A 12,127-nucleotide genomic window follows, 5' to 3' on the forward strand; every position below is an offset into this window, starting at 1 on the left:
TCGACGAAGCGAACAACGACGAGGCCATGCGCCTGGAGCTGGATTTGATCGACAAAAAGAGATCAGAAGCGTTCAAACGCCTCGCCGCACAGAAGCGCAAGGTCGAAAGATACTACAACTCCAAGATCAAAAGGCGAACCTTTGCCATCGGAAGCCTTGTACTCAGACGAGTGTTCCAGAATACACAAGTTCAAGGCGTCGGTGTCCTAGACCCGAACTAGGAAGGCCCCTATAGAGTCCGCAAAGTCGTTCACGACGGGACATACTACATTGAGCACACAGACGGAACTCCGATTCGCCACCCGTGGAATGCGGAACACTTGAGGCAATACTACCAATAGCTAGCATTCCCCACGTTTTTGTCGCTTTTATTTCCTATTTTCAATAAGGCCTACGAGCCAATGTTTTAGGATTTCAAATTTATCGCAAATTTTTCGCAAAAGTAATAAAACTCAAGTCTTCCGTTTCAAATGTCGTTTTGTGCAAGTTTTCCGGTTATAAAAAATTAAACTTATAACCCAAAAACTTGGGGGGGGGCAAGCTATGGTAAGGAAACCCTCAAAAGAACACGCTCCACCAAAAAACATAAGACGCCTACATGGCGCAACCTAAGACGCCTGCATGGCGCACGTAAGACGCCTACATGGCGAAACCTAAGACGCCTACATGGCGCACGTAAGACGTCTACGTGGCGCAACCTAAGACGCCTACATGGCGCACGTAAGACGCCTACATGGCGAAACCTGAGACGCCTACATGGCGCACATAAGACGTCTATGTGGCGCAACCTAAGACGCCTACATGGCGCACGTTAGACGCCTACATGGCGCAACCTAAGACGCCTACATGGCGACACCTAAGACGCCTACATGGCGCACGTAAGACGGCTACATGTCGCGACCTAAGACGCCTACATGGCACACGTAAGACGCCTACATGGCGAAACCTAAGACGCCTACATGGCGCACGTAAGACGTCTACGTGGCGCAACCTAAGACGCCTACATGGCGCACATTAGACGCCTACATGGCGCAACCTAAGACGCCTACATGGCGCAACCTAAGACGCCTATATGGCGCACGTAAGACGCCTACATGTCGCGACCTAAGACGCCTACATGGCGCACTTAAGACGCCTACATGGCACACTAAGACGCCTACATGGCGCAACGTAAGACGCCTACATGGCGCAACGTAAGACGCTTGCATGGGGCAACCTAAGACGCTTGCATGGCGCAACCTAAGACGCCTACATGGCGCACGTAAGATGCCTACATGGCGTAACCAAAGACACCCACATGGCGTAACCTAAGACGCCTACATGGCGCACTTAAGACGCCTACATGGCGCACTAAGACACCTACATGGCGCAACGTAAGACGCCTACATGGCGCAACCTAAGACACCTACATGGCGCAACATAAGACGCCTACATGGCGCAACATAGGACGCCTACATGGCACAACTAAGACGCCTACATTGCGCAACTAAGACGCCTACGCTGAGCACCTAATACGCCTACATGGCGCAACCAGGACGCCTACATGGCGCAACCAGGACACCTACCTAGCGCGACTTGAGACGTCTACGTGGCATAATCCGACACACGAAAGGCGCCTACGTAGCATGGCTGACTCACAGTAGAAAAAACTTAAGAACGCAAACCATCCAAGTGACTGGCGCGTCTAAAAAGGTATACTGCTGAGATAAAAGAAGTGGCAAGACCATTGACACAAACACTTGCCTATCTAAACACGCCATAAAAGATGAATGTGCGAAAACGTTCATAAAAATAAATAATATCTCACAAAGAAAAGGGCGACTGGCCCAAAACCCTAGAAAGCATGCGCTAAGACAAGTGCGCTGAAAGGGAAAAATCGTAGTAAGCGAGCGTTAAAACAAGTGCGCTGAATGGAAAAACCTAAAAGAAAGCGTGCGCTAAACACTTGCGTGAGAAAAATAAAAAAAAATGTGTCACTCGGCGGGATCGTCGCCTACAGGATCGGCCTCGTCGAGTGGTGGGAACAACGAGTCGAAGAAGTGGAAGGTGAACCTTCGAGAAACATTCTCGGTAGCTGTGGCGTCCCGACACTCCACCGCCGCCGCGTGTCTTGCGTCCTCCACTCCGACATCGAAGTCGTATTGAAGGTCGGACGCGAGCTGTTCCGCCGCGGCTTTCTTTGCGGTGACCCGAGCCACATCTGCCAAGGAGTCGCGCTCGCGCTCCGCTCGAACACGGGCAGCCTCGCTCGATGTAAGCTGGCCCTGGAGAATGCCAACTTCTTCTGTGCGCGATTCCAACTAGCATCGAAGGTCCCGCGCCTCGCTCCGGAAGACCTCCGTCGATCGAGTCGCCACTTCGTGAGCTTGACGTTCCGTCGTCAGCTCCTCATCCATCTTCGCCACTGCCGCCTGAGCGCGGTCGCATTTGCCGCGGGTAACTCCCAATTCCACGCTAGCCTCTTGAAGCTGCTCGCGGAGACTCGCAAACTCCGCCTTTGAGTGAGAACCTCGCTCGGTGTGGGCCAGCTGAGACTTCGCTTGAGTAAGCTCCTCCTGGGCGCGGCTCATCCGCCTGATGAGGTCGTGAAGGATCTTCTCGCCCCGGGTCGCTCGAGCAAGCACCTGAGAAGGCAAAAAGATAATTCAACAAAAGATAGGTTCCTAAAGAACAAAGCAAGAGAAACTTACTCTCTGTGCATCGGTAACGCCGTGGCGGAAGAACTCCACGTCGACATACCTTGAAGACCGCCGCTCGAAATAGATGATGCGGCACTGGGAGCACTCTCGGTCCGCTGACTGTCGCCACGGCTAGCTGGAAACGGCGGGAACCACCCAGTGGAAGCCATCAGCTCAGGGGAATTAAATCGTTCGACGGCCTTCCGAGCCTCCGACATTCCCCGGATCTCCTTCACGAAGTCGAGATCATCGGCCCCCGCGTCAGCAAAAAACTCGATCAAGGGACCGAACCGGAGCGGCACGTCGCCAAAAGCCTCCACCGAGAACCACACCCACGGTCGTCGGTTATACTTCTCTGAGTACATGATCAGCTTAGTGTTCCGGCGATCGCGGGCCATGAAGAAACTGGGTTGCCCGGGCGTAGGGAAGACCGCGATGAGATTACGAAAGTCGCTCACAGTCATCACCCGCTCAGTCTGGCAATGCCACTCCATGTGGCACATTGCCACGATGCGGTAGAACGCTTGACTCATCTGACATGCATGCACCCCCAGACGGGCGAGAAGCTGCTGAATGATGGGTTGAAACGGCAACCGCAACCCGCAGTTGAGACTCGCAACTGAAACTGCGGCAAACCAACGACGAGGACGGAAAGGACGTTCGCCCTGTAAGGGACGGAGAAGCGCCATGGACGATGGAATGGCAAATGCCTCCCTGAGACCAACAAATGTCCGGTAGGTGAGCGAGCTCGAAGCATCGACCCCCGAACAATCGAAGCCCTCGGGAGCAGCAAAGCCCTCCTCGGGATACCTCTCCGTCCTAGCAAGCGACCTCGCCGACACTATAGCCTCTGCATCAGGGGTCTCAGGCTGATAACCCCCTGGCTCCACGGAAGGGCCCCTGCCCTCCGGCACGGCCGCGGTAGCCGCCGACGGCGCCTCGGGACACTCCGATGCGAGGCCTTCGGCCCCCAGACATGTCTCCGAATCACCTCCGGGATCTTCAGACTCGGGACCAAAGTCATCCACGCAGTCAATCTCGTCGAGGACCGACTCTAGCGGCGTCACTGCATCCACGCTCGCAATATCTCCCGGCGCGCCATGAAGGTCCAAGTCGGACTGCGGCACGTCGAGGCAGGCTTTTTCGCGAATCCCCTCGCCAAGTAAGTTGATCACGAGGTGAGGGGCAGGTTCCCCGGACGTGGAATGATCAAACTCCCCACCTGCGTCGCGCCCAGCTGGCGTGCACTCCTCTTGAGGCTGAGGAACGGGCGCGGTCGCGTCCAACTCGCCTCCGTTGAGCCACTGCTCCACTCCACTTGGATTCTCTTCCACGTGCAGAGGAACTTCCCCCAATCCCGTGAAGAGATCGTCCTCTACATGTTCAGAGTCCTGAAATAAGAGAGAGAAATCAATCTCGGGACCCTCGGTTGAGAAAAGGGAAGGAATATCCATGAATGCAAGCGGTAGAAAAGAATAAAAGTGTAGAGAAGAGAGAAAAAAATAAAGTGGAAGAATGAGGAGATGGGGGGGGTCTATTTATAGACTCCTAGAAGGGTAGGAGTCGAAATCCTACTCCCACAAGGAGAAAAAACGGAGAAAAACTCCAAAAAGTCGGAGTTCCCCCGCGCAAGGTGAACCAGCCCCGCGCACGGGGCGCGCCAAGCCCGCGCTGCACAAACCGCACGCCGCGCTGTCCAGGGAGCGCGCCGCGTGGCTGCGCCAAAAAAAAAAAAAAAAGAAGGAAAAATTTCCTTGGATGACGAGATTTGGAAAATATTTTCCTCAAACACTCAACGGGAAAGACAAAAAGTTCACCGCCGAGAACATCCCGAGCGACTAACTTGGGGGGCTAATGTTGTCGGTTGTTTTCGGAAAACTCGAGACGCCGAGAAGGCACGTCGCTCAAAGGGCCGATGGTCAGGCCGGAGGTCCAGAAGAGTGGCAAGCCTTCAAGCCCTCGCCCAAACTCTTGACTCCTTGAGTCGAGCCTAGCCCCTCGAGTCGAGATTTGATTCGGCTCCTCGAGTCGAGCATCGTTCCTCGAATCGAGCCTCGGCTTGAGCCCTATCCGTCGACAAAACATTTGTGTCATAAACCCGAAATACCAAGTCCACGATAGCTCAACGGGCCCGAAAGCGAGACGATCGCGGAAAGCCCGCAAAGACGAAGCCCAACGCGCGCCGCGACCGGCAGGGCCGCGCGCCGCGCATTGAGCAGCGCTGCCCGCGCGCCGCGCTCGGACAAGGCCGCGCTGCGCTGAGCGGCGCAGACCGCGCGCCGCGGGTTGTGCGCCGCGTGCCACGGGTCGCGCGCCGCGCATGGTGCGCCGCTGCTCCTTTGTGCGCCTCCTCTTGAAAAAGGGCGCGTTCCTAGTCCCACATGGACGCCAAAGGACCCCCTTAGGGTCCCCAAACACCTATATAAACCCCCTCTCACTGAGGGGGAAGCCATCCCTTCATCTCCTATCGATACGCTTGATTTATCACTCTTCTCTGCTTCTCTTGATGCCATTTTTGGCCTGAAGCGTTCTCCCTAGTCTCTCCCGTTCTCAGAGGTTCTGTAGCACTCACGGGAACTTCCCGGACGTTGCTCCCTCTGACCGAACGCCCCCCGGTGCTCAAGCACGCCCCTAGGGTTCTCGACCAGAGTTCCCTTGCGCGTCTAACACGCTAGACGCGTACGCGATCTCCGAGGTTCTGAGACGCCGCCGAGGACCCCTCGTGCCCCGTCTCCTTCGTTGAGTACGCTTCTCCACCAAGGTTCTACGCCTCATACTGCGTCTTACACGCCTGAACTACGTTCTGACCTGATCCCACGCATGGGTACGTAGGTAGCCGACACCCAAGGCACGGTCACTCCTCCTCCTCACCCTTTTCCTCTCCCGAGAGGCGGGTTGATCGGAGAAAACCTAGCTCGAGACTTTCGAGTTCACACTCTTGGCCCGGGTGCGATCACTTGGTCCGGCCTTGGATCGAACCACCCGAGGTTTTCAATAGTTGTTCATTTTCGTGCGACAACACTTTAAACGTATCGACGTTCCCATCCCGACCCATTTTCTTCTTATATATCCACTTACACCCTCAAGTTTAATCCCTTCGGGAAGGTCTACAAGTTTCCAGAATTTGTTGACATACATCAAGTGCATTTCAACTTCCATGGTGTCAAGCCAAAGGTTTGATTCAGAACCAGCCATTGCATGGCTGCAGGAAAAAGGGCCATCCATGTAAGAGACGGCTACGAGAGTATCCCCGTATGACATGTACCTATCAGGTTTTTGAGAAACCCTCCAACTACATCGAAGTACTACTTGACGAGTTTCAGATGAGTTAGGTTTTGTTTCAGGTAGGGTAAGAACAGTTCTTACAGATGAGGTAGAAGCATCCTCACACAACTTTTCTTCGAGCACAATATTTCTTCTAGGTTTTACATCTTTCATAAAGTCCTCTTCAAGGAAACGAGCGTTGGTGCTAACGAATGTTTTGTTGTCCTCGGCACTATAAAATGTGAAACTTTTGGTTTCCTTTGGATATCCAACAAACAAACATAATTATGACCTACTAGCCAACTTGCTAGTCTTTTGCCTTAGCACATGTATAGGGTAACCCCAAATTCTGATGTGGCCTAGATTTACTTTACGGCGAGTCCCTCGTTCATAAGGAGTATCAGGAACCGTTTTAGACGTGACTTGGTTTAGAATGTAAGCAGCTGTTTCGAGGGCATATCCCCAAAAGGAAAGAGGGAGTGATGAGTAACTCATCATTGATCTAACCATCTCCATTAGAGTTCGGTTCCTTCTCTCTGACTGTCCATTTTGTTGAGGTGTGCTAGGTGCTGTAAGCTGAGAAGCGATACCTTCTTCTTTAAGAAAGTCATCGAACTCTCAAGACATATACTCACCACCTCGATCGGATCGAAGGGTTTTGATCTACTTTCCAGTTTGCTTTTCCACTAAAGCCCGGAACACCTTAAATACGTCAAAGGTCTCGGATTTGTGTTTGAGCAAATAGACAAAACTGTATCTTGAGTAATCATCGGTGTAGGTAACAAAGCATTCTAATTCTCCCCATGCCTGTGTATTGAGCGGACCACATACATCAGAGTGTACGAGTTCCAACAACTCAGTGGCTCTTCGACCCTTAGCAGAGAAAGGTCGTTTAGTCATTATTCCTTCTATACGAGATTCATAAGTAGGCAATGGTCCTATTGCAGAGGTTCGGAGTGGACCGTCCCTCACAAGTCTCTTAATCCTATCTAGGCTGATATGACCAAGTCTTAAGTGCCAGAGAGATGTTGATTTTATTAGATTGGAGGAATAAGAAAGTTTGATCCTCTTTTCCTCCCTAACTAGATCGTTATCTATTTTTGTGTATAAAAGCGAAGGTTGCAGGGGATAAATGTAAAAGAGAGCATTCTTCATACATGCATCAATGACGAAAGAATTATAGGAAAGAGAAATTTGAATTCCATTCTCAATAAACTTTAAACAATAATCTTGCTCCTAAAGACGAGCAACGGATATCAAGTTCGTCCTGAAGGAAGAAACAAAATAAACATTATTTAAATTTAAAGTTCGATCTTCAAAAGATAGCGTCACTGATCCCACGGCCTTTGTTAACACCGAGCTCCCATCACCCCATTTGAAGGAGAAGTCACCTTCCTTTGAGCTTTTGCATTGAGGTGGGCAGGACAATTCCTGCGCCAGTGTCCGGGTTCATTGCAGTGGTGGCATTTGTCGTTAGACTTGTCCACCTTGATTGCTCGGGGCTTCTTCTTCTTCTGAACCTTGCCTTAGTTCTTCTTCTTGGCCTTGTAAGGTCTCTTCTTAGATACAGAGTTGGAGGCTTTGTGCTTAGTAGCATGTGTTGTCGCAAGAAAATGAACAACGATTAGATACCTCGGGCGGTTCGATCCAAGGCCGGACCAAGTGATCGCACCCGGGCCAAAAACGGGAGCTCGTAGACCGACCTGCAGCCTCCAAACCCTAATGAGTGTTTTGGGGGGTGTGACCGTGCCAAAGGTTGGCTGCCTACGTACCCTTTAGTAGGGATCAGGTCAGAACGTAGTTCAATTTGTGTGGGGAGGCTATCTTGGGCTCAGAGGCTTTGTGAATCCAAGGCTTTAGGGCAGGACCCGGCTCGTAGCTTCTAGCGAAGGATTTAGAGGGGTCGCGTGCTCGTAGCTCGGAGTTCTAGCTCGAGGGCCAAGAAGCAGGAGGGCAGTATGTACTGCAGAGGCTCGGGTCGCAGAAGAGGAGCGCGCTCCCTCTCGTGGAGGGGGGTCCTTGACTTTATGAGCCGAGGGAGGATGAGTGCGCGCTCTTGGAAATGTCACAAGAGGGCAAGAGAGAATTCTCGAGAGAAGAGAAGTGTTCTTGGCATCAACCGGGATGTAAGTTGTGTTAAAAAACCGGGGTCCTTTTTCCTTCCCCAAGGGGGGGGGGGTATTTATAGTGTTTGAGGGGAGGCCTTGGGCCGGCCCATCGAGGCCTACTGGGTGGCCGGAAGCGAGGCGCGCGAGGCCACACACTTAAAAGGGCGCAGGGCGCGTGGGACATGTCGCTTGACCGGGCGCGGGGCGTACCGGGCGCGGGGCGTACCAGGCGCGGGACTTGGCCGGGCGCGGCATGCACGGCAGCGGGTGTGCCCGGCCGAGGTGGCAAGAACGCTCAGCCTAGGTGGCGAAGGCGCTCGACCACGGTGGCCGAGCTGACGAAGGCGCTCGGCCCAGGTGGCCGAGCTGGCGAAGGCGCTCGACCGAGGTCGCCGAGCTGGCGAAGGTGTTCGATCGAGGTGGCCGAGCTGGCGAAGGTGCTCGACCGAGGTGGCCGAGCTAGCGAAGGCGCTCGACCGAGGTGGCCGAGCTGGCGAAGGCGCTCGGCCCAGGTGGCCCAGCTGGCGAAGGCGCTCGTCCGAGGTATCGGGAACACCCGGCTGTGGCAACAGGGGCGCTCGGCCGTGGTGCCAAGGCGCGCGCAGGCCGGGAGGCCGGGGAGCGTGGGAGCGCGCGCGCGGGCCGGGAGGCCGGGGCGCAATAGGGCACGCTGAGGCCCATTGGGCCGGGGGCGCATCGGGGCATTCGGGCCTGGTGGGCCGGGGCCTGTTGGGCTTTCGGCCAGCATCGAATTGTTTTTGAATTTCTGATTTTCCGAAAACGACCGGTAACATTAGGTCCCCAAGTTTACGGCTTACGGGACGTAAGTCGTGAAATTTTTAGAAAAGAGAAGGGCGTTGAGGTATTTTTACCTTCGATCACATGTGATCGTCCGGACGCATATCTCTTGTGGTCAGACCTCTGGGGGCCGGACCGGGCCAGTCGGGCCGCAAGACCCACGCGCTACCTAGCCCTGGGGGACTGGCATACGCGCGAGGCCGGCCCGCGGGCCGGGCCTTGTTTCGCGCGCGTAGGGGGAAGGAGCTGGGTTTGCTCCTTCCTCTATATAGATAGGAGGGCTCTCGCTCTCTCTTGTTTATACTGGCGGCCTGCAGGTAATCGGAAGACTCTTTTGACTTTGAAATTTCCCCCGGGCAGTTGACCTTTTTCTTTTTCTTTTTTTTTCTTGATGGGGAGTGAGCTTGTTCCCCGTGTTGGTGATCTCGAGGTCGACCCTACCAATGGGTCCCTTTGAGGAGCTCGACGGGATTCCTATCTTCGTCGAGGAAGACTCTGGCGCGGCCGACCAATGGCTCGCGGAGTTGGAGACCGACGCCGCGGCGATCGCCGAGCTGGCGGGACCCGGGAGCGGCCCACCTACCAGGTGCGGCCCCGAAGGGGAGGACGAGGGGCCCGAGGGACCGCGTTCGTCAAGGTTGGTGATCAACCTGGTCTCCCGCGAGGCGTCCTTTGGCGCCCCCCTGCTCAAGCAGTGGGGTGAAGCGGTGGTGAGTGCTGATCTCCCTCGGGCATCTAACTTGGACGCTTCGGGTGTCGAGCTTGCGATTGTGCTGTCCGAGTCTTTCTTGGACGAGATTTATTCCGATGATCCCAAAGGGTCGGGCTCGGAGGCTCCTGAGGAGGACTCGGAGGTTCCTCCCGCGAGGGGGGAGGAGAAACATGATGGCGAGGTGTTGGCGACGGTATGGCCGGCCCTCGAATCCGCGAAGGCTTCGGGTTACACCTACGCCCGATCACTGGAGAGGACTCGTATGTACGGAGTAGGCGACTCTGTTGCCCCCGTCGGTTAGACTGCAAGGGAATTGACACTGCGAGCACGCTCACTTCCCGAGTCTTCGGCACGCTTTGGGAGGCGTATCACATCCCTCCCTTGGTGGGGTTACTTAGACCTGCCCCCGAGGACAGGCCCTCCCGTCCCAGGGACATGTATGCGGCCATGACGATCGGGAGTCTTGTCTGCGGGTTGCGTCTCCCGTTCCCCGCGATCGTCCAGCAGATCTTGACCCGGCTCGGGGTCCATGCATGTCAGATGAGCCCGGCGTTCTATCGCCTGTTGGCCACATGCTTCATGGAGTGGAACTGCCAGATGCAGCGTGCCATGACGGTGGACGACTTCCGTAACTTTGTCGCCGTCTTTCCGGTGCCGGGGCAGCCGGGATTCCATATGGCCGTGCTCGGGGCAACGTGAGGCTGGTCGAGGATTGTGACCCGCCTAGCCGCCGGGCGTGGGTATGGGTCACCTCGGACGCTTTCGGCGAGGCGCCCCTTCACTTCGGTCGCATGGCCGACTTTCTAGCGGACGAGGGGGCAGCGGAGCTCCCCTTTGTGAGGGAAATATTGGGGATGTCGGAACCCCGCAAGGCTGGCGAGCGGTTCCGTTCCCATGAGCTGATGGCGCTCACCAGGTGGTTCCAGCCCTTTGCTCCGGACACCGAGGAGGCGCTCCGGGCGAGCCGGCCCCCGAGTCCCGAGGCTCAATCAGTCGCTCCTGCTTCCCGAGGTATCTCTATGGTTCTGTAAAACTTGTTGTTTTGACAGGAACCTGACCTTTGTCACTTTGTTTTGTGTAGGTGCGAGGAGGCGAGCTAGGAGGCAGGCCCTTGCTTCTCGGGACCCCGAGTAAATGGCGGAGATTCGCTCTAGGGTTGCTGACCGCAAGGCGAAGGGCGAGCTCATTGAGACCGCCGGTCTAGTCGAACCGGAGTCTCGGGCTTCTTTGTAGAGGGCTTCGACATCGGCACCTCCCGATGAGCGTTCCGAGCCCAAGAGGGCGAACTCGGCGGTGGAGCTGGAGGCGATAGAGGCCCGAGGGGACTTTTTTCGCCACCTCGAGGGATCCACACTATCCTGGTGGAAGGGCGTGGTGTCGAAGGGCGACATCGCCTTCTTCCAGGCGGGTGTTACCGACGCTCAGAGGGTCAGTACTTCTGCTTTTATTTTAAGCGCGGGTTTTTGGTTTTAACCCTTGCTTCTTTGTCGTCGCAGGCGTATGCAAGGGCCGTTCGAAGCGACAGGATTTTGCATGACTTCATCCGGTGCTTAGGGGCATCCCAGGAGGAGCTCGCCCGGACGAAGGCTAGGCTGGCTCAGGTCGAGCGAGGTTCACACCCGGGGGCGGAGACCGAGACGCTTCAAGACCAGCTCCGTGAAGCCAGGGTGGAACTCCAGATCGCACAGGGCCAGCGCGATGGGGCCCAACTGTCGGTGGCCAAGATGGCGGGCGAGCTCGCCGAAGAGCGGCGAGCTGGCGAGGTGGCGACCCGATCAGCGGAGATTTTTCGCACTGAGGTCACCGACCTTCGGAGGCAGCTGGACTCTCGATCCGACGCCTTGGAGATGTCGTACCGCCAGCTTACTTCGAGCGAGGCGGCGCGAGTTAGGGCGGAGCGCGAGCGCGACTCTCTGGCGGAGGAAAACGCTCGACTCTCGTCCCGAATTGTTGAAGCGGAGCGGAGAGCGTCCGACTTGCAAGATGACTACGACATAGGGATCGAGGAAGCCCATCGTGTCGGAGCAGTGGAATGTCGAGACGCGACCGCGGCCGAGAACGAGGCCCGGGGGGTCACTTTCGATTTCTTCGAAACCTTGTTCCCTCTGTTGGACGAGGGTGCTCCTTGAGCCGAGATGGCTTTATTTTTCAGCGCGTATGTTTAGCGCTTTGTTTATTTCCCTTTTCTAGGATTTACTTTTCACGCACTTTTGTTCAGCACGTGATTATTAGAGCCGGGGCTCTTTTTATTTATGAGACATTTTTGTTGCTTCCATTTTGAACGCATATCTCATTTTTCGGGCACTTTTCTACTCGCGTGTGCCTTTTTGGTGGGCTTATCGTAGCCCAGTGACTTCGCTTCGTGCCTTTCGGCAATCGAAGAGGTCGTACCGGGTAGTCCCCGGGGGCTTTGCATCCGTACCATTGGCGACCGGATGTATAAGTCGCGTCGGGTTGGGCCGGCGTCTTTCGGACCCCGTACTTTTGAGCGACTGAGCTCGCCGGGTTAGGCCGGCGTTTTCGAGCTCGCGCTGTTTGAGCGATCGAGCTCGCCGGGTGAGACCGGC

The sequence above is a fragment of the Urtica dioica genome, chromosome 6 (genome assembly GCF_054948205.1).
Source record: "Urtica dioica subsp. dioica isolate 48M chromosome 6, U.dioica_male_clone48M_v1_H2, whole genome shotgun sequence".
Classification (NCBI taxonomy): Eukaryota; Viridiplantae; Streptophyta; class Magnoliopsida; order Rosales; family Urticaceae; genus Urtica; species Urtica dioica.